This window comes from Rhipicephalus sanguineus, chromosome 4 (genome assembly GCF_013339695.2).
Source record: "Rhipicephalus sanguineus isolate Rsan-2018 chromosome 4, BIME_Rsan_1.4, whole genome shotgun sequence".
NCBI classification, from domain to species: domain Eukaryota; kingdom Metazoa; phylum Arthropoda; class Arachnida; order Ixodida; family Ixodidae; genus Rhipicephalus; species Rhipicephalus sanguineus.
In genome coordinates, this window is record NC_051179.1 from 78,219,372 (window position 1) to 78,241,187 (window position 21,816).

The following is a 21,816-nucleotide window of genomic DNA, read 5'->3' on the forward strand; positions in this document are numbered from 1 at the left end:
TAATAAAGATGTCCGCGTGCAAAGAAAAAAATCCGGAAGATCTCACGCACTGTCAGAATCGATGTAATGCCAAGCAACCAGCAGAGAGCCGCATACATCGCCTTGTTTCTGTTTGAGCAAAATGAAGTAATTTATGTCATGACATCTAGTTCACAATATATCCCATTTTATCATGGTGCATGCATGTACAATATTTTATACAATGAAATATATATTGAAGTATATAGAATGCATGGCCTGTCATTCATGTTCGTCACGCACTCATGTCACGCCAATTTGGTGTATATCCAGTTAACAAAACGACCTGAAGCGCACCCAGACAGTGTCATGTAAATCATACCGTACATGACATGCATGTTATGATTTGCGTGTTAGGACCTGCCATTTATGTTCGTCATGCAGTCACGTCACGCAATACCAATTTTGGTGTCCATCAAGCTGGGGAAACGACCGCGAGCGCAACATGAGCTTGGCAAGTAAATAATGCCCTACACGACATGCATATTATTTTCATGTTATCACCTGTCATTTATGTTCGTCGTACAGTCACGTCACGCAATACCAATTTTGGTGAATACCAAGCTAGCCAAACAGCCGCGAGCGCACCACGAGCTTGGCATACAAATCATACCTTGCATGAATTACATGCATTTCATGATTTTTATGTTACAACCTGCCATTTATGTTCGTCGTACAGTCACGTCACGCAGTACCAAATTTGGTGTATATCAAGCTAGCCAAACAGCCGCGAACGCACCATGAGCAGGGCATGTAAATCTTGCCGTACGCGACATGCGTGTCATTATTTTCATATTATCACCTGTCATTTATGTTCGTCATACAGTCACGTCATGCAATACCAATTTTGATGTATATCAAGCTAGCGAAACGGCCGCCAGCGCATCATGAGCGGGGCATGTAAATCATGCTGTACATGACATGCACATTGTCATGTTACCACCTGCCATTTATGTTCGTCGTACAGTCACGTCACGCAATACCAGTTTTTGGTGTACATCAAGCTAGCGAAACGGCCGCCAGCGCATCATGAGCGTGGCTGGTAAATCATGCTGTACATTACATGCATATCATAATTGTCATGTTAGCACCTGTCATTTATGTTCGTCGCACAGTCGCGTCACGCAATACAAATTTTGGTATACATCAAGCTAGCCCAACAGCCGCCAGCGCACCATGAGCGGGAATGTAAATCATACTTTACATGGCATGCATGTCATGATTGTCATGTTACCACCTGTCATTCATGTTCGTCGTACAGTCGCGTCACGCAATACCAATTTTGGTATATATCAAGCTAGCCAAACAGCCGTCCGCGCTCCATGAGGGGGGCATGTATGCCATGGCGTACATGACATGCATGTCATGATTTTCATGTTAAGACATGTCGTTCATGTTCGCCATACAGACATGTTTCATCATACCAGTTTTGGTATATATCCATCTTATTAAACGGCCGCGAGCACCCCGAGGCCATGTCATGTAAGTCATGCCGTACATGACATGCATTTCATGATTTGCACGATAGGACCTGTTACTTATGTTTGCCATACACTCTTGTCACGCTAAGGCAATTTTGGTATTTATCAAGTTCACGAAACGGCCGCAAGAGCCCCATTACCACGGCATGTAAATCATGCCGTTCATGACATACATGTGATGATTTTCATGTTATGACCTGTCATTTGTGTTATTTGTACAGTCATGCTATGTCATACCAATTTTGGTATATATACCATTAATGAAACGGCCAGGAGAGCACAAAGTCGCAGGCGGCTAGATAGATATTCTCAAAGTCGCTGAAGTACGCTAAGAAATGCTTCCCATTTAAAAATGATAAGATGCGGTAAATCTACAAGCCCTATGCCCTCGCCAGGTAGCACTGCAGTTCTCTAATTTATGAGCCCATTTTTGCCAGACATCGATCTATACGAGCCCGAAGATTTTGCGATTAAAGAAGAGAAGTAAGCCAGCTTAAGGGTTCATTGTTTATGGTGTGCAGAAGGTGCGCTTTCGGACACGTTTTTACTGAGGGCGCTGTTTTCCGGGACAAGTACGATGTGACGGCTGATGTGTCTCACGCCTGCCCAGTTTTGATCGTTATACTTCCTAGGTTATGCGTTCTGGGAAAAGCTACAGAACACAGTGCCGATAGGAGTAGAGGAGAATCCATCCATCTGTCACGCGGCACAAAGACGGGTTCGGACAACAGGTCGGATCTGTGTTGACACCTCGAAGGAGCATTTGGTACAGTTCAGTGCTGCCGATGAGCGCTGCATGCAAGGAAGCCACAGGAAGCCATTTGCGGCCGCTTGTTACGCTAATCTTTGTACTGATTGGCCGATCGGTCCTGTCCTTTGGATCAAGTGTTAGCGCTTTGCGTACAGCGCTTGTAAATGCCTAGAGCGCATGAGAATTTTGCAGTACCTAATACATTTCATTATCATTCTGATAGAACGGTGTACGTGATACTGTCTTTACAGGCTCTCTGTTCGACTTGGTCACCGGCTTCTCGGCGACATCGAACACACGTTTCCTACTCAGGGTCGCCGACAAGGCTAAACCAGAGCAGTACGCCCTGCAGTTTCTGCATGGAATTCGATTCTTCGGCATCGTCCACATTGTCCTGGGCCACTGTGGTTCAATAATGTCTGACACGTGGTGTGAGTTTGTCTTGTGTGTCGTTTCCTGCGTTCCCTCTTGACGTTTTCTTCCTTCTTGTTTTCTTTTTAGTTGCGTCCTTAAGGCCTTTAGCCAGTCCAGGTTAGCTGCTGGTGTCTCTTGTAATCCATCGTAACACTGCGCAACTTTCACCGCATAAATGCTTACGCTCCTGGGACCACGAACACAGGTGTACAGCTTAAGCGCAAGCGCACGTGCTTTTATGCAAAGGGTCTGTGCGGCTAATGACGTCATGATCACAATTTCCGTGTTTCCAGATTCCGCCGCTAAAGATCGTGCGTTGCGCAATTTAGCACCCGGTAACTATAGCACCTGCTTACGAAACAAATGAATGAATGAATGAATGAATGAATGAATGAATGAATGAATGAATCAATAAAAAAATATGCACAGATATAAATAAGAGGAATTGATATTTCACTCGGTTTTAAACTCCACTACCAATTTATTCATGTGATGATACAGACGCAACTGTCGTTCAAGAGAAAGACATCAAGTATGCACAAAAAGAAAAGATACAAAGACGAAGACGAAGACGCGGTTAGGAAGTATGCCCATCCCACCGCGGTGGTCTAGTGGTTATGGAGTTCTACTGTTGACCGAAGGTCGCGGGAACGAATTGCGGCCACCACGTCCGCGTTGAGGCCGGTGTGCTGAGATTTAAGCATACCCTAGAGAACCCCAGGTGGTCAAAATTTGTGGAGCCCTCCACTACGGCGACTTTGATAATCGTGTCGTTGTTTTGGGATGTAAAACCCCCACAATTATTCTTTAAAGTACGCCCATCATAACAAGTGCCAAATGGACCTGGAACAAGTCCATTTGCAATTACCTGACCTTTTGGTAAGCGTTAAAGGTACATGAAAGACATTGTTCGCACTTATTGCGAGTACCTGATACGAACGGATTACCTTTGCAGAATGAAAGCACTGAATCTGTTTTCTACTCGTTTCAGCTGGAATGTTGAACTTGTTCACCTTGTCAGAAAGGTGGTCGTTTATGATCATAACCGCAGGATACAGCAGCGTGGACACGTTCTTCTTTCTGAGGCAAGTACATCGAATTCGAAACATGAAGTATGCGAAGCACGCAATTGAAGTTTAGTTTAGGTACGTGCGAGACAGCCTCGGAATTACTGTGGCTAGTATGGGCGAATAAATCCGATCATAGCAAAAGTACAGATATTCCTCTTAAGGGTGTTGCATTTAGTTAGCTGAGGAACTTAGATTTTTTCACCTGAGAATCATTTAAGGTAAGTGACGGTTTTTGGAAGCCGAAGTATGTCCATTACTTGGAGTTTCTCTTGCTTAAATTGACTTTTAAAATAGAAAGCACAATAGAAAATTGTGGTGAAGAATTGACGTACCTAAATTAATCAGTAGCTAACCTGTGCGTCCGAAATTTGTGTCAATAATGCAAAAGATTATCAAGTTGGCCTGTCATAGCAATGAGTAGCAGGTGTTTGGGCGCATACATTTAACCTAATCTTTCTAATGCAAACTGAACTTAACAGCCTAACTTAACCGAACGTACACAGCCTTTTCGTAAGTTTGACATTTGCTCATTAGTAACCAGCCTACAGTAGGGCGGTCTACAAAATATAAAAGATAAAAATTTTAAGATACGTCAAAGATTACGCAATCCGACACTGCATTCCTTCGTAGATAACGATGAGGAAAAAGTGGTTGGATGCATTCATCACAACTGACCTAATATCAACGCGGCTTAGGGCCAAACACAGTTAAATATAATAATAAGCAAATTTTCGCTTACTTCATTTGAATTGCTGCAGTGGTCTGCTACTCCTACGAAGGCTTCACGTCAATCGTATATACTATCCTTTACCAAAAAAGTTCGCCGCACATTTTTACGTGTTTTGTGTTAGGATTTCCAGAGAGAAAAAAAAAACGAATAGGTGACATTGAAATAGGTCTACCGGGCGCTCCCATCAGAATATAAGCCAGGAATACTTTGCTTTTCTTTGAAAACATATAGTAATTGTTGCATGCAAAAACCTGCAGGCGGGGGGGTGTTCTTTGTATGAGGTGTGTACCAAACATGCGTCGTCAATAAACCTGTTCCGTCAACTGTCGCCTGTTCACTAACTGTAATGTCTTACTTATGAGGCTGAATATGGTAACCATAAGAGATTGCCTTAAAACTGACGACTGAAACTTGTGATCAGGATTCATCATGCGGCTTATCATTTACTTAATCCTTTTATCAGTCTTGATAGTTTAAAGAACAATGTCTTTTCTTTTTTGTTCGTAGCGGTTTTTTCCTGTGCTTCACAATCATAAGACAGAAGAGAAATGGACCCATCGTCTTCATCATCGGCGTTATTAGACGACTCATTAGGTAAGATGCTCTACGAGTTCTTCCACGTCTTGACGTCGCAAATATATGTGGAACAACAATGTAAAGTCTTGTAAAGCACTTCTCCGAATGTACGCAATTAATTGGAGCCTAAAATGAACAGCACTTAGACGTCTGAGGCTTGGGTGCTCAAAATCGTATACTATAGCGACGACTAATTCTGACATGCGCAGGGTAGCACACCTATACTTGACGTACGTTCACCAGGTATGTCTCGTATAGCTAGTCTATAAATATTGATAATAGCGCTCATAACCTGACGATCTGTGTCGTTTAGTAAACTGGGGCAGCAAAAAAAGGGTTAGCTTAGTTATTAGGAAAAAATATTGTAAAAAATTCTTAGGCGAAGGGCGTAGGATTAGAGGCACGAACGCTGTGCCTTTGAAAGCTTCCACAAGAAAGGTTCGCCTGCTCAGCCTGTGTGTATGTGAACGTGGTCACCACGATTTAACATCCTAATCTGCAGCAACTGTTCATTGTAGGAAGAGGTGGTTTACAGTAACAAAACTCAAACACCAGTAACACCACGGGGATAGAACCGCACGCTGCATGCTCAACTAACAAACGGTTTTCTCCAGGGACCGAATTCACAAAACTTCTTTTTCGTAAGTGCGTGTTCCCATTGGTCAGCCTGCTTGGCTAATGATATGTCCCGCATTGTGATTGGATGAAATATTCTTTTACGAAAATTTTTAGCGTAAAACGCCTTCTTGAGTATGGGCCCAGTTTTTTTTTCACCAAGGTAAGTAATCGCGTTTTTCCTGCAGGACTTGCATTCCACTATTTTTCGTCATCATGTGCCTGTACGCGCTCGACCCGTTTATCGACGGTCCCAACACGAAGAAGTTCTTCCAAGACCTGCACGGCGAGGTGTCCTCTCACTGGTGGCACTTCATTCTTCAGATCAGAAATTTCTATGCGATCACCGTGAATGTAAGTTCACACTTTATGAGAAAGCTTCCTTACGGAACTCGGCTATATGTGTTGAATGCTGTGTTTTTTGTCCCAGCTTAATACCATGGATGAGCAGGTTCTTGCATCTTAAGGCAAGACTGGTCTTGCACTAAGATGCAAGATTCGTCTCTCTGGGGTAACTCCTCCCAGATATTCAAACTTTCCCTTTCCTTCCCTCTTGCCCCGTCTCATTACACCATATTACTTACAAATAAATATTTATTAAACTATAATTCTGCCCGCGAATAGTACTTCTTTGACTCAATAAATGTCAAAAGCATAAAATAGTCAGTAATTGTGTCAAGGTATGCGCGATGCTACAATCAAGATTACACATATTCAAACGCATTTAACATTGGAAATGTGTACTCGTTTTTATTTAACCGTTCTTGAAAGCCAAGTGAATTGATGCAGTCCGGAATTGCTGGCGCTGATAAACACAATAGGTTACATTACGAGTTTTCCTTCAATAGGCAGGATAATATATTGAGCTTATTATTTATTATACCATATCAAGTTATACAAACAGCTTGCGCAGGAAAGAAGCATTGGAGATCGCTGGGAGAGGCCTTCGTATTCCCGTGGAAATAGCGATGAAGAAGATGATGATGATGTTTATTATACTAGGGACGTTTTTCGCTTGATTGCTGAAGAAAGTGTTAGCATATACGCAGCAAGGCTGCAGTAATTCACTTTTATGTAGCCAGTTATTTTGCATGCAATGCTTTGAATTTCGTTTTTCCCACCTGGAAATGGGTGTAAAGAAGGTAAGCTTCGAAAATTCTAATTTCGCTCTCAATTTTTCTTTCTATTTCTCACAGCTTTTGAATCTATCCTTGGCTCTCCGATGTAGAATAGGATGTATTTGCCGGCAAAGATCTCTGATCTTATTTTAGAAAGGCATTTCCCTATTTCCCATTTTTATAGGCTAGTAGACTCATACTCGTAGGTTTAACAAGCGCACGCCAAACACTGCACTAAGGAATTCTATTTTATAATAACCGAGAGCTGAGCTAGTTGGTAGGTATTCATGTTCAAAAGACAGGGCGTGGAAATACGAACGCAAGAAAGAAGTGGAGAGAATTCGGCGTTTGTGGTGTCTTTACTTGTCTCTTGTGTTCGTTTTTGCACGCCCTGTCTTTTGAATATGAATTGTATTTCCCTGTCCCTGCACGAATAGCCAAATTCAATATCGCTTACGTAAAATGCCGCTATTTCACCTTTCAGGATGTTGTAGGGCACGTGTGGTACCTGTCGACGGATTTCCAACTGTTCGTCGTCTCTCTTCTCGTGCTGCTGATACTCAAACGGTGAGCAGAATATTCAGACAGTAACCACATATAATGTATAAAACTAAATATTCGTAAAGAATTAGTTATAGGAGTGAAAAATGCATGAGTAGAGTGTGTCGCTGCAGGTAACGTTTCGAGAAGCGGTCTTGTCTTCTTCAAGTTCGCAATAAAGTTGCTTCAAGGTTGATGCCTTCAAGAAAACAATGTTGCCTGTCGAAATGCTGCCTCCAGCGACACCCGCTGTAAAAAAGATTTTTCTTATCTTCAAGCCTCAATCTGCTCCAGGACTTCTGTCGTTACCGAGTGTACGAAGTTTATAGGGAAACTCTTTGCTGCGTATAAATATAAAACGAAACAACTGAAAACACAAAACCATCTGCTCCTAAGGAGGCGGATTTCTAATAAAAAATGACTTGATGATGGTCGTACAATTATCTTAATTCTTATAACAGAAGAGCCGAGCGACAGCACAGCGCGACGAAGGGCACTCACTGTAGTGATCTCAGGCCTAAGTTGTGACGCACGTAGTGTTTTTTCTGAACGCGCACTGTTATCTGAATTCATTATATAACCAGTTGTTGAATAAATCTGATGAATCAGGCAATGGACCGTAAAGCGTTGTTCGCGACAGTCAGTCTGAGGCATGCAGAGTCGGCGTGTTGTTGTGTGGTTCAGTGTACAAACTGCGCAGCGCAGAGAGATTCCCGCGTGTCGGCGCCGCAAAGAGCAGACGCGGAAGGCCCCGCTCTGGGAAAGAAAGGCGACTCTATGGTGACGCCGTCAAAGCGCAGGGCCGCCAAAGCCGCCTCCTTGCTTGTAACAAAAGGGAGGAGATAGGAGCTGAACGGGAAGACCGTCGCGCCGGTGGGACGACCGCGACACACGGCCGCCTGGTTTCAGTTATTGTTTAGCATCCGCATGCACCCCTTTGAGCGTTTACCTGCGCTGCCGTTCCGAGAACCTGCTGCTAACAAGAAACACGTGTCGGTGCCGCAAAAGGGAACGCGAGGAATTGGTCTTGCGACCGCTTGGCCGGATGCGACCGGGGGATGTCTTTGTGTACAATCGCTGTCTGGTCGTAATTACGGAACTCGGAGCGTTCAGGTGAACCGGCCCCCAGCTGCATGTAATGACCGAGTGTCATTAGACTGGCGAGCAACGCACTATCGCGTACACATTTCACCAGTGGCCAGGGCCTGGGGAATTTCTGGCTGCTTGTGTGGCGGCTTCTTGAAAGAGACGTTGGTACGCGGGCCGGTTGAGCCCGAGCCGAGCTTTCGGCGCTGGCGGACGTCAGGGGCATGCTCGGACTATAACGTAGGAGAGAGTGAGATGACACGTGTTGCGCAGTGAACCTATCCTCTCGCGTGTTGTAGATTGTGTCGTACGTTAGACCAATGCCGTGTCTGTCATGAAAGTGTTTGTGCCATTGGTTGTGGTGATGCCAACCCCCAAGTGTGATTGGTTTGTTGAGGGACTCTTTGTCTAACTGAACGTTGAAAAGAGGCTGTTTTGGATGTGAGAGGAGAGCGGAGGTTCGGGCTTGGACCCGGGCAGACGCCTGAGCGTGGCATTAAAGCGTCTCTTCACTGGACAACGGCTCTTCCTTCGCGCTGCCACCGTGCACTCGAGTCATCGAGGGGCGCCGATTCGAACCTCAAACACCTTCCCTCCTTAGCTAGTGTTGAAGCTAGCAGAGGATAGTAGGGAAAGGAAATTAACTGGCGCAGCCGACAGGATCGGAGAGCCCGCAGTGAGGAAGGTGCTGAAGCCCGGCGAAGCTGTCAAGACGCTCGCTGCTATTGGGACCTGCTGGTGAGCTGCCTGAAGCAGTATTGACATTCCGAGCCTGCCGGTCAACTTTGGAGCCAGGAGTTGAGCGACACGTGAGCGCTGGGTGTCAGCGAACAAGGGCGAAGCCGAACGACTTCGTTGAGCGACTGACGAGGCGCTGCGGTGTCCTGCATCGGGAGGAGAGCGGCAAGAGACGTCGACGTGAGGGACTGACGCAACGGCGAGGGTGGTCCGGTGGAGCACCGCGAGCATCGAGCGACTTCGTAACGACAAGCGTCAGAGACGGGACGGACGCAGCTGCAACTGACAACGACGGTGGGCGACGCATCACGGCAAGGTGAGGCTCGCTTTGTGCTCTCTCGGGGCCCTTTTTACTGAATGCACTTGCGTTCAGGCACACTCTGGGAGATGTCGGATTCAGAGGGAAATGTTATGGAAGGTGACAGTGTAAATGGATCGGATCGCACGCGCGAGTTGATGCTTGAGATAGAAGCATTAAAGCTCAAGCTTGAGCTGGAGAAGATGAGGTCGTTGCGTGCCTCTTCAGAGGAGCCGGAAATCCGTAACCGGCATAGCGGTATTGCATGGTACGCGAAAGAGTTGAAAGCAGTCCTTGCGCCCATGCCCACTAATGAGCCAATGATCCCCGCCTGGTTCAAGAATGTGGACGCTCTTTTTGCGGCGTTGAGCATACCTGAGGAAGTGCAGGGCACTGTTATATTGCCATTCTTAAGTGACAAGATGCGGACATTCGTTGCCAATCAATCGGAGGCTGGGGTAATGGCGTACCCAGATCTAAAATCTAAAGTTTTAAAGGAACTGCGGATGACTCCAAGTGAGTACCGCCGAATGTTTCTAGAAATTAAAAGAGAGGCAGACGAGTCTTGGAGCCAAGTGACGGCACGCCTGGAGACAATGTTCACATACTACCTCAGAAGTAGAGAGGTGCAGTCATTTGAGAGCCTTCAGGAATTGCTGATAGCAGATAGGCTGAAGCAGTTAATGTCAAGTGATCTCCGCTCACTGGTCACTCAGCAGGAAGTAAAGGGCTGGTTGAAGCCCAAGGATATAGCGGAGTTAGCCGCAAATTTTGAAGAAAGCCTCGACGGCAGCAGGCAGAGCAATTACCGCGGCACTGCAGTAAGAAATCAGAATTATAGGCCGCACCCCAAACAATCCACTGGTCCAAACTTCAGCCCTAACTCAGGAGTATGTTTTGGATGCGGACAAAGGGGCCACTTTCAAAGGGATTGCGAGTCTTCACGAGACACTGCCGCTAAGAAAGCAGAGGTTGCGTGCGTAGCTCCCCAGAAGGAAAGGTCATTTGAGAGACCAGCCACACCGTCGCGGTACCCTGCCTTTATGAACAATTCACTGATGGGAGATCCGAGGATCGAAATTTTCGTCGGAGACAAGCCCTGTTTCGCGCGCATTGACTCAGGTGCGGATATAACAGTGATACGGGCGAAGGAGGTAACTACCGAGATTTTGGGTCAGAGTAGTGGCATAATAAAGCTAACTGGTGCTTTCGGTCAGGGCGTTACAGCGCGCCTAATGTATGTGCCCCTCGGCCTTCCACACTCGTCAGGGAGCGCTACTCAGCGTGTGACTTTACTTTGCGCCGTAACTGATCAGTTGAGTACCAGTGCGTCCGTACTACTTACTCCGGAAGATTACGAATGCCTTCGTCTCTGCCGTCAAGAGTTAATGAGTGACCTGAAGGAGTATGATATGGGAATCAGCTGCACTACACAGGAGATGGCACCGGAGCAGCATTTACCATTGAGAGACCAAGAGCAGGTGTCTCAAGGCTCTAACCCTAGTGCTAACGCCGTGCAGCGCACATTAGAGGAACCACCAAGCAGTGAGCTACAGGTACCTAACACCGAGGGTGAGGCAAACACCTCGTTAGAAGATAAAGGAGAGGAGGAGCAGGACGCACAGGCGTTGGAACCGCAGGCGTCTAATTTCACGTCAGGTTTGGAGCAGGGGCAGGTTGAAAGTCAGAATTCTGTAGGAGAAGATATTATTGAGGACAGCGAGCGGCTTGGGCCGGTCACTGAGAGTTCTTTCGCAGAGGAGCAAAAACGAGATGAGTCACTGGCCGATGCGTGGCGCCAGGCAAAAGACGGGTCGCACGGCATGGTAATTGACGGTCAGTTGCTCTATCATAGGGAGCAGTTAGACGGGAAACAGTGCCTCCAGTTAGTAGTACCAAAGTCGCGCCGAGCCGAAGTGCTAGAGTTAGCACACGACAGCCCTTGCGGTGGTCACTTCTCAGAAAAGAAAACGAAAAAGCGCATTAAAGCGTCCTTTTATTGGCCATCACTGGGATCGGATGTAAAGCAACATTGTCAGAGCTGTCATGGGTGTCAGGTTCACGCGCGTAGGCTTAAGACCGATCGGGTGCCTATAACGCCTTTGAACAGACCGCAGACACCTTTTGAGGTAATTTATCTTGACTGCATAGGCCCCCTTGAGCCAGCTTCCTCGCGGGGTCATAAGTATGCTTTAAGTGTTGTTGACCTGTGTACACGGTGGGCAGAAGTGATTCCACTGCGGGCATTGACAGCCAAGGCAACGTGTCAAGCTCTAATAGATGTGTTTAGTCGCTGCGGAACGCCTGAGCTGATATGTAGCGACCAAGGGACAAATTTCACGGCTAAACTAACGGTAGAGCTCATGGATAGGTTAGGTGTAAAAATGAGGTTCGCGACGCCCGATCACCCGCAGAGTAACGGCATCGTGGAACGCTGGAATGGGACGTTCAAAGGTATGCTGCGCCACGTAATCGGCACGCACGGGAGAGATTGGGACCGCTACGTGCCTTGCTTGCTGTGGGCGTATCGCGAAGTGGCGCATGACATTACGGGGAAGTCACCGTTCGAACTTATGTATGGTCGCGCACCACATGGGCCCCTCAGCATTCTCCGTAAATCGTGGACTGGTGAGTGGACTCCTCCGATTGGGCTAAGCAAACCAGCGGCAGTCTACTTGAAAGAGCTGAGACAACAAATGAGTGAGGTCGCAAAAGTTGTGGATGAGCGCAGCAGCGAAATCCAGAAGCTTTATACACAGAAGTATAACCTTCGCTCCACCCGGAAGGAGTTTTCAGTGGGGGATCAAGTCCTCGTCATGCAAAGTGAGGGCGGCAGCAAATTGCAACCGAAGTGGCAAGGACCAGTGGCCGTAAAAGAGAGAACGCGGGCCGACAGTTATGTTGTAGTGGACGCAACGGGTGCTGAGAGGCTAGTTCATGCTAATAAGCTCCGACCGTATCACGCGCGAGCTAACAATGTAGGGGTGGTATTCGAGGCCGACGCAGAGTTCGGGAACATCGAGATGGCACCGCATGCTGTAAAGTCGTGCGGCCAAGTTTCTGTGGCTGCCCAAGCAAGTGATTTAAGTTTTAGCCAAAGGGAGGAACTCAGTGCGGTTCTTCATGAGTATAGAGAGGTGATGTCGGACCGGCCTGGCCGAAGTAAGTTTGGTGAGCACAAAATCACATTGTCACCCGGTGCTAAGCAGACACGACCACATATGTATAGAGTACCAATGGCCTTAAGGGCAGAAACTGAACAGCCAGTTGCATTCCTTAGTAAGAAATTGAGCCCGTTGCAGCAAAAGTGGTCCACAATTGAACGGGAGGCGTTTGCAATTGTGTGGGCGCTAGAGTCTTTGGGTACGTGGCTATTTGGCACAAAGGTCAAAATAAAGACTGACCATGACCCGCTGACTTTCCTGACTCGCGCGGCTCCCTCAAGTGCTAGGCTAACGCGGTGGGCATTGGCGGTCCAAAAATATGACATAGAAATTCATATCAAAGGCGCGCTGAACAAGGCTGCTGATGCTCTTTCGCGTCTCGGATGATCATTTGGGTTGTGTTCATATAACCGTTATGTCAGTAGACTGTTATAAATGTTATGTAAGTAGCCTGTTATGTTTGACGCAGACTGTTTATTACTTTATCGCTAGCTATTGAACTAGTTACGTTGGATCGAATGAATGAGTAAGGTTTTTTTTTTCGCATTTCGGATTAAGTGTCAAGTGTTGTGTAACATAGCTCAGACAAATATTTTGTGTCTAGATGCAAATGTCTTGTTTATTGTAGGCATTCCTTTTGTTATTGCAGTGTAGACTTACCCTTAAGTCATAGGACTGTGGGTATAGGTGTATCAGATTCGTTTTATAGGGCCAGTGTTGATATGTAATGAAGCGATGCTTTGTGGAAGGTGTTGATTCTTTTTCGAACCGGGTGCGATCCTTTGAGCCTAAGATATAGCTGACGCGGAGTCCGTCGCCTCCTTTGAGTGTGTTCTGCGGGGCCTGAGGGGCGCACAGAGTGGGTCTCATGTGTTGGGACAATGATGGTGCGGTGAATGTGAGAGACATTATGCAACATGACTCCGAAAAGTTTGCGTGCCCTGTGTCAAGCTACCATGAGCTCATTAATACTGTTGATTTCATTCAGAGTGTGTCATAATTGTTGTTCGTCGCACGGATTTTGTTTGTTTCTTCTCCGCAGTATGTCGAGAAAGTTGTTATTTTGAGTGTGAAATGGAAATTGGTCCAGCACTTGCGTGCGTGAAGAGTTTCCTATTTATTTTGTGCGGTGTTGTTTTATTTTTTTTATCGTGTTACGTGGACATCGAGTGTCCAGTAACACTCTTGAGGGGGGAGGAGTCAGTCTGAGGCATGCAGAGTCGGCGTGTTGTTGTGTGGTTCAGTGTACAAACTGCGCAGCGCAGAGAGATTCCCGCGTGTCGGCGCCGCAAAGAGCAGACGCGGAAGGCCCCGCTCTGGGAAAGAAAGGCGACTCTGTGGTGACGCCGTCAAAGCGCAGGGCCGCCAAAGCCGCCTCCTTGCTTGTAACAAAAGGGAGGAGATAGGAGCTGAACGGGAAGACCGTCGCGCCGGTGGGACGACCGCGACACACGGCCGCCTGGTTTCAGTTATTGTTTAGCATCCGCATGCACCCCTTTGAGCGTTTACCTGCGCTGCCGTTCCGAGAACCTGCTGCTAACAAGAAACACGTGTCGGCGCCGCAAAAGGGAACGCGAGGAATTGGTCTTGCGACCGCTTGGCCGGATGCGACCGGGGGATGTCTTTGTGTACAATCGCTGTCTGGTCGTAATTACGGAACTCGGAGCGTTCAGGTGAACCGGCCCCCAGCTGCATGTAATGACCGAGTGTCATTAGACTGGCGAGCAACGCACTATCGCGTACACATTTCACCAGTGGCCAGGGCCTGAGGAATTTCTGGCTGCTTGTGTGGCGGCTTCTTGAAAGAGACGTTGGTACGCGGGCCGGTTGAGCCCGAGCCGAGCTTTCGGCGCTGGCGGACGTCAGGGGCATGCTCGGACTATAACGTAGGAGAGAGTGAGATGACACGTGTTGCGCAGTGAACCTATCCTCTCGCGTGTTGTAGATTGTGTCGTACGTTAGACCAATGCCGTGTCTGTCATGAAAGTGTTTGTGCCATTGGTTGTGGTGATGCCAACCCCCAAGTGTGATTGGTTTGTTGAGGGACTCTTTGTCTAACTGAACGTTGAAAAGAGGCTGTTTTGGATGTGAGAGGAGAGCGGAGGTTCGGGCTTGGACCCGGGCAGACGCCTGAGCGTGGCATTAAAGCGTCTCTTCACTGGACAACGGCTCTTCCTTCGCGCTGCCACCGTGCACTCGAGTCATCGAGGGGCGCCGATTCGAACCTCAAACACCTTCCCTCCTTAGCTAGTGTTGAAGCTAGCAGAGGATAGTAGGGAAAGGAAATTAACTGCGACAGTCTACCTTCTGAGTGAAAAGCGCAGGGTAAACAATCGTACAAAGGATCATGCCCAAACCTAATGGCTGTGGTTTGTAAATATGACAAGTACGGAATTCATTGGCGAGATAATGACAAAAGGGATTTTTTCTTATTGCCAATCTATTTAGACCATGGCCATGTCTGCTTAAACAAAGATGGGCTTTGTCAACCTTAGTGAATTTTCGTACAGGCAGAAAGTTAATTTTGTTGATGAGTGCATAATATGAAAGTTATGTGTATTGTGAGTTTCATGAAAGGACAACACAAAATAGGCGTTCGTGTATTTCACAAAGAGCAGTCTACTGAGATTTCAGATGAATTTTACCATTCGCTTCACCCAGTTTTAGTGGCTGTGTTCTTGTGCCATTTTTTCTTGCTTATATTTCTTGTAGACTTGGTGTACGTGTTTTTTGTTCCTGCAATGTGCCTGTGTATTTATAGGTAAATTTGGGAAGTCAAGGAGTTTTGTATTTTGTAATTTGTATTAGAGTAGGCGGCTATATAATGTAGCCCTCCGCCCCTTATGTGTATAAAGATCAATGAAACACCCGCGACTTGATGAGTACGCACTATTCACAGCCGCAAGATCTTGATCCTGGCGACATTCATCTTCTTATCTCTGCTGGGCTGTGCCGTTGGAACGTGCGTCGTTGCAGGCTTTCAGCTGCCGCCATTTATGATCTTTCCAGGGCCGATTCCGGAGTGAGTATTGAAGACAACTGCCATTTATAAATGTTAGTAGCAAAGTCACAGCTGCTCAGCCAAATTCAGCCAACATTAAAGCCAAATGCTCAGCCAAACGGTCAGCCAACGTCTCAGCACTCAGCCAAACGCTCAGCCAACACTGCAGCATTCTTTTTTCATAGCACTGTATACCGGGGCCCGTTTTCAAGGAAACTCGTTACACTAAAAAAATGTTCGCAGCGGAAACGTTCAGCCAGTGGGGTTACGTACCAAAACCTTCGTGAATTCGGCTTCAGATTCTTTTACTCTCACCCCAGCATTGAGAGTACGCATACATATTGTTGACGCCAGGTAGCTCCTTTGGGCGCATCCAGTGCAGAGTGCAGGTTCGCTTGCTTGCATAACATGAGGAGCTCAGCGAACTTTTGGTCGCCGTGCGGGATTGTCACGTGACCTAAGCAAAGACGTCCCGCATGACGTTATTGACACGGGGGTCACGTCGCTGTCTGATCAGGTTCTGGCAGTATGTATGCTGGCAAAATAGTGATAATCGCAAAGGGATACGGCGTAGGTGAATAACCGCCCTAGTGACACGGGCCAACCACTTTGAACAAGGGCGTAGCCAGGGGGTGGCACTACGTGCCCATGCCCCCTCCCCCCACCCAGAATATTTTGTGCCATGCCACACAGAGTACAAAATGACACTCGACCACATCTGCCTGCCCGGCACACACTTCGGATCAAGGAGGTGCCCTCCACCCAATACCCCTAAAAAATTTTGCCTGCGCCCCTGACTTTGAAACTGAGTAATTGGCGATTATTTATGCAACGCCACGCAGAAACCGTCTCTTTCCTTCTAATTTTGGCGATGGTATGACGTTTTACGGGATGTTTCTGCCGCTCAGGTGACGGCATGCTGAAGTTGTGCCATTGCTCTCTTCAGTATATGGAAACACGCTGCAGGTTCGGTTACGTCGCAGATGATGACCAAGCAACACGCCGAAATTTCTTTTATTTATTTAGTGGTTACCTAGATAACCTCCTCGGGCATTGCAGTAGGGAGGTTACTTGCTTAACTAGCTATACATGAACATGAAATTTTTCAATGTGTGGAAGAAAGCACAATTTGATGACTTGTATACAATGGTAGATAGCAACTTGTTCCAATATCGAGCAGTTCGGACAGTAAAAGAGCAACGGAAGACGTCACATCCACAGTAAAACTCCCTGACATTCATGCAGTGGTTTAGTTTCTTTGATATGTAGTGTGGTGCTTTGATATATTGTTCGCGGATTGTGTCTGTTTAAGAACAGCGGACGTCGTGGAAAATTTTCCATCTGATATTCCTTGTATGTTACCTTAACTCCTGTCACTTAACTTTACGTTTGTTTTCTGTCATGCTATGGAAAGGAGAGTACACAATCATGGCAGGCCGGACACTGTAATGGTGGTTCGTTGCACCAGAGCTGCAGCTCCCGGCCAAATATGACAACCTCCCACAATAATGAGAATCGTACTGTCTATAGACCGATCCTGATGTTTGCCAACATTATTACTGGGCATATAGTTAGCGATGACGGCTGCTTAAAGGGACCCTGAAACGGTTTTTTGAAGTTTTGTCAGCGTTTACGCAGGGGCATTCCAAAATCATTCGCACCGGAAATTAAGCGACGCACTGTCTACCAAGGGCGCTACGGAATTTATATTTATACCCTCCTCCTCACCACTGCCTTCCCAGACAACGCAAAGGCATCCTAGGGACATCCAAATGACATCCCTTTTGGGAGTTCGGGACATCCAAAAGACGTCCCACACAAGGTGGAAAAACATCCCAAGTGATACAAAAAAAGACCTTTTTGGGATGTCCCAAAACTGCATGCGTGTGGGATGTTATTGGGACATGTGGCCACTTTTTACTGCAGGATTATTTCAAAAGGGTGGGACATCTGCTCCCATAACATGTTAACTTGCTTCATCGCGCTCGACCACCGCCTACCTGAGAGAGCCAGTTGCCTCTCCAGGAAAGCATATTCCTCGTCCAACCAACCCACTTTTTTTTTCACATAGATAACTAGATAACTTACAACCAAGTCATGTGTTCAGAAACCAAGCAACATGCATGGAACATCAAGTGACCAGCAAAAATGATTTATTGCCTCACTATTATATGGCACTACAATCATGCCGAGAAGGACAGAGAACTTGGTATTGATGAGCGTGTAGTCTAAGGTGCACACTTTCGAGTGGAGGGCCTTCCATGGCGTCCAGCAAAAGGGCTTGCAGAGGCAGCTGAGGACAACAAAAACAAAGCCTGCATGTATGTATACGTACTGCACACAACATGCATGAAAATGGTGAACAACAGGAACACAGCATGACTATATTGTCTTATGTCTCCTGAGACAGGGTTAAACCTAATTCCAGATGCACAAGTGCCTGCTTTTACTTATTGCTTTGTCAACACTAGAATCATGAGAACTCTGTATTTATGAGCATGACATCTGTGGTGCACGCTTTCAAACGCAGAGCATTCCAGCTGGCGTCCAACAGCAGGGCTCGCAGAGGCAGCTGAGAACAAAAACAAAGCCTTAATGTACTGTACATGTCCATACTGCACACACAAACGCACAAAGATGGTGCACAACGGGGATATAGCATGCCTATTTTGTCCTGTGTGTGTGTTAAGAGGTTAAAGGGACCGACAACCAACTTTTATGGTACCGATTTTCTTTAACGCGACAGAAAGCTTACCAGTCAGAGTGTATAATCAAGGAATGGTGATGTGGAAAATGCCGTGAAACATTTGTAATTCGAATTTTTCTATCTGCGACGGATATGAAGTCGTATACACACGTGACAAGACATGATGCAAACAGTGAGCGTGACAGCGGTTCGTGTTCGAGCGCGGCGGTTTACTGTGTGTGTGTGTGCTCGCACGCATGCGCTGCGGCTCGACATGGTCCACTGGCTACCGCGAAGGCAGCGCCGTTACTTGTCACCATGCAACTCGTTTTACCTCTCAAGCAGCACAGAATAGAGCGGGGATGGATAGTAATATACATACTAATATTTTCAGGACCAATAATGGCACACATGACGGTATCAGACTACGTGACTTTGTACAGCAAAGTGATCAACTCCGCAATCTAGCTTGCTCTTGCGATAGGTTGCACAACATGCCTTTTTTTTTGTTACTTTTAAACACAATTTAGATATATAAATCCTACTCACAGCGCGAAAAGGATGCTGGAATATGTCAGTATGTAGCGCGGTCTTTTCATTTCTGACAGGATCTAATCACAAGTTCTGGCCAGTTGTCGGTCCCTTCTCCTTTAAGCCTGGTTCATACTGAAGTGCTTGTAAACAACAATGCACAATTTTACTTATTGCTTTACCAACGAAATTCATGCCAGGAATGACAAAGGAATTGGTATTTACGAGCATGACGTCCAAGGTGCACGCGTTTAAACACAGAGCCTCCCAGCTGTTGTCCAGGAGCGAGGTTCGCAGAGGCAGCTGAGGAAAAAAAAACAAATCCTTCATGTATATGCATATCCACTGCAGGCACAAATATGCATGAAAGTGGCGCACAAAACAAACATAGCACAACTGTGTTGTTGCATGTCTGCTAGTTTAAGAGGAGTAAAACCTGCTTCATAATTACTTGCTCATAAGCAGAAATTTCTCCTTTTAGCTTACTCTAATTATGTCGGTTACGACTTTCGCATTTACAAGCATGACGTCTAAGCTGCACGTTTTCCGTCTCGTAACCTGCATGCCGATGTCCAGGAAGCTGAGCACATTCTATGTCATTACCGATATGCAAAGGTGCAGACATTTGGGGTAAAGGTGCACACCAGGGGCACCACTACTAGAAGCAGCTGAAAAAAAGAAAAAAGATCATGTAATATGTGTACACAGCTAGCACATGCAAAAAGAATATCATTGAGCAACAGTGCATATCGCAAATGTGCTACATTTGTTTGGAAGTAAAACCTACTTGACAAAGAGAGTGGGCTAGTTGGTCATTTCGGTTGTGTGAAACTACTTGACTGCTGGTAAAGGATGAAAACAACATGCACTGAAAAAAGGCGGAGGTATCGGGAAGCCAGACAAGGTGCCAGTTGCTAATATGCACCAAGTGACTGAGCAACAGGTTCTGCTGCTTCATAGAGATGTAGCAGAAACACCAACATACATTTTTCAGTTTGTTGTTTCAGTAAGACAAAAATCATGATCATAATCACAAACGATACGGTATATACCAGTACAAAACTGGGCTGTGCCCTTTTCTTCTGATAACCGGCTAACTGATGGCCAGCAGCAGGACTCACACGTGCAACTGAATAAAAGAATAGTAAAAATATGCGCTGTTTTGAACATAAGTTCTGGCTTTTCTTACAAATGGTGTCATGAGAGCAAAAAATTTGGTACTGGGCATAAACTGAGGGCAAGCTAGTCTTGTGTGCAGCAATGCTTAATTCATGTCCACAGCCCACTACAAATGGTTAAACTTGACACATGCATTTGACCATTCCAATTTTTACGTTTATGTCAGTTGCCGTGGAAAACATGTACAACAAACCTTTGAAGTTTTTTTCTTTGTCGTCCAGGACTTCTGATCGTTCTCCACGGCACTACGCACGCGCCGGCTTGCAGTTATTCGAGGCAGATCAGCCATGTGTTCCACGATCGCGGTGTCAATCTACACACGTGGCCGACAACAACAACATATCAGCATTGTCAGCTTAACAGTTTCTGCGGAAGATAAACCAAATCGCGTCACAAATAAAACTTACTCCCACGTGCCATTCTTGCTGCGAGGGTCCAGTTCAGCGTACGCCAACCTGCGCGCGGTGGGGAGCCAAAGAAGAAAGTGCTAAGAAAGTGCTGATTGCAGTAATCCAGGCATGTCAAGTACTTACCGAAGAGGTGGAAAAACGTTGAAATCGGCAAGATCTTGCAACCAGGCAAACACCTACGGCATGCGCGCTTGTGATTTTTCGACGAAACGTCACGGATCAAACACCTAAAAACGAGGCCAACGAAGAGTCTGATCTATCCGAACTCCAAACACGCCGGGCGCCATGCCGGGCGCCATGATGGCGATGGCGATGTCTGCGCAGTGCTCGCAGCAAATCGTCCACTATTTGAGCAGGTGTTGGCTCGCAGTAAGCGCAATTAAAGAACAATTGCGTATTAAACCTAAGAAAGAAAACAATAAAATAATATTTCATTCAATTCTTCTTAAGTTAATATGTCGGTGTTTTTATAAATACGACACCACCACACCACCGCTCGTGCGGTGCGGCCGCCGTCCGCCGTTCTCTGATCTTTCACGAAAAGCACGGCGTGCGTGGCGCGAGTACGTGCGCCGTACCGCTGTACCGCCTTTACCAAGTGCAACACTTGCTCACGCAGACAGCAATCGATCCCTCGTCCTCATAACGGCGCGACATTTAGAAAGAAACAAAAAAAAAACGAACACTTTCACAAAAAAACGCGGATATATTGTTTTTCATGTGCATATTAGCACGCGCGCCAACCATGCTCTCCGGCGGAGTTGCTGTTTCCGATTGTTTAGGATCGCCAATTTTCAACACGGTAGCTTATTTCACCGCTAACTTGAAGTCCCAATCAGATCCTACAAGGGATGTTTTAGGAATGATCCCTATGCACATGTCTAAAGGACATCCTTAAAACCACCTTGTTGGGATGTGGGACGTTTGGACTTTTTTGGGAAGTCCCTGGGATGTAGTGTGTTGTCTGGGTTGCACCCTCAACTCACAGACACCCTGACATCGCCGGCGATCGCAGCGCTCTCGTGAGCGCACTCGACGGTTTGAGCTTCGCCCAGTCATGGCCTCAGATATTGTGCGCCGACGGGTTGCGCGCAATCTCGGAGGCCCAACAAAGACGAAGCTCGCGGAGTGGTTGATATCTGCTCCGACAGGTGCCGCCCCACTACCAGAGATCTTATTTTATTCTCCTGTACGGCGACAATCTGCAAAAGCGTGCGGACAAACAAAAAAATCACAGCATATCCACGGAGTGAATGATGATGAGTGGGCGAAGCTGCGGAGGTTCATCGGTAAACCGTGGATCTTCCGTGAATTCTGCCCAGTACATCATCACCGACGTGAGATCGGGCGCGTTTGTACTAAAGGTTCGATGAGTTATGACGATTTGCAGCTCACTTTAATTTTACATGT

At 46.6% G+C, this 21,816-nt stretch overlaps 1 protein-coding gene and 1 long non-coding RNA gene across 3 annotated transcripts in view; one reads left to right on the forward strand and one right to left on the reverse strand.

Moving 5' to 3' along the window:
• The window catches only part of LOC119391312 (nose resistant to fluoxetine protein 6), a 112,278-nt gene that overhangs the window by 78,547 nt on the left and 11,915 nt on the right, over nucleotides 1-21,816 (forward strand). The window lies entirely within an intron of this gene.
• Nucleotides 17,737-20,688, reverse strand: LOC125758065 (uncharacterized). Of its 2 annotated transcripts, none has more exons than XR_007415791.1 (5): nucleotides 20,530-20,688; nucleotides 20,404-20,451; nucleotides 20,190-20,309; nucleotides 19,043-19,120; nucleotides 17,737-17,893 (listed from the first exon to the last, which is right to left on the reverse strand). It is a non-coding gene; the product is annotated as an uncharacterized LOC125758065 (long non-coding RNA). The 2 variants fall into 2 exon arrangements; XR_007415790.1 differs by having other exon boundaries at nucleotides 20,404-20,483; nucleotides 20,530-20,679.